General features: G+C 48.8%; 2 non-coding genes across 2 annotated transcripts; both read right to left on the reverse strand.

The window, feature by feature from the left end:
• Positions 1-132: 132 nt before the first annotated feature.
• On the reverse strand, positions 133-206 carry Pmar_PMAR017827. The gene has a single exon. It is a non-coding gene; the product is annotated as a tRNA-Arg (tRNA).
• Positions 207-566: 360 nt separating this feature from the next.
• On the reverse strand, positions 567-640 carry Pmar_PMAR017828. The gene has a single exon. It is a non-coding gene; the product is annotated as a tRNA-Arg (tRNA).
• Positions 641-1,013: the final 373 nt, after the last annotated feature.

Genomic DNA, 1,013 nt, shown 5'->3' on the forward strand with positions numbered 1-1,013 from the left:
GGTACAGCCGTTGGTGCGCACCACTATCTCATGTGCTTGCCTTCAGCATCTTGTGTAAACTAGTTGGAGCTTCACATCGAATGCCCGATTTTATTGAAGTAGGATGGATGAAGAGGAAGTGAGATTAATGTATACCCGATGCAGGATTCGAGCCTACGACCATCTGCTCCGTAGGCAGACATTCTATCCAGCTGAACTAATCGGGCGATGAAGCTAGCAACTTTGATTGATATTCAAGTTGAATACTCTTCCGAAATGGTTTAGGCGGTAATTGGTCAATCCGTCAGGATACGTGAGCGGAATTCGGATTGCTCAGGTACAGCCGTTGGTGCGCACCACTATCTCATGTGCTTGCCTTCAGCATCTTGTGTAAACTAGTTGGAGCTTCACATCGAGTGGCCGATTCAGGATACGTGAGCGGAATTCGGATTGCTCAGGTACAGCCGTTGGTGCGCACCACTATCTCACGTGCTTGCCTTCAGCGTCTTGTGCAAAGTAGGTGGAGCTTCACATCGAATGCTCGATTCCGTTGACGTAGGATGGATGGAGGAAGTGAGATTAATTTATACCCGATGCAGGATTCGAACCTACGACCATCTGCTCCGTAGGCAGACATTCTATCCAGCTGAACTAATCGGGCGATGAAGCTAGCAACTTTGATTGATATTCAAGTTGAATACTCTCCCGAAATGGTTTAGGCGGTAATTGGTCAATCCGTCAGGATACGTGAGCGGAATTCGGATTGCTCAGGTACAGCCGTTGGTGCGCACCACTATCTCATGTGCTTGCCTTCAGCATCTTGTGTAAACTAGTTGGAGCTTCACATCGAGTGGCTGATTCAGGATGCGTGAGCGGAATTCGGATTGCTCAGGTACAGCCGTTGGTGCGCACCACTATCTCACGTGCTTGCCTTCAGCGTCTTGTGCAAAGTAGGTGGAGCTTCACATCGAATGCCCGATTTCGTTGACGTAGGATGGATGGAGGAAGTGAGATTAATGTATACCCGATGCAGG

The sequence above is a fragment of the Perkinsus marinus genome (assembly GCF_000006405.1).
Source record: "Perkinsus marinus ATCC 50983 genomic scaffold scf_1104296957692, whole genome shotgun sequence".
Taxonomy (NCBI): Eukaryota; Perkinsozoa; order Perkinsida; family Perkinsidae; genus Perkinsus; species Perkinsus marinus.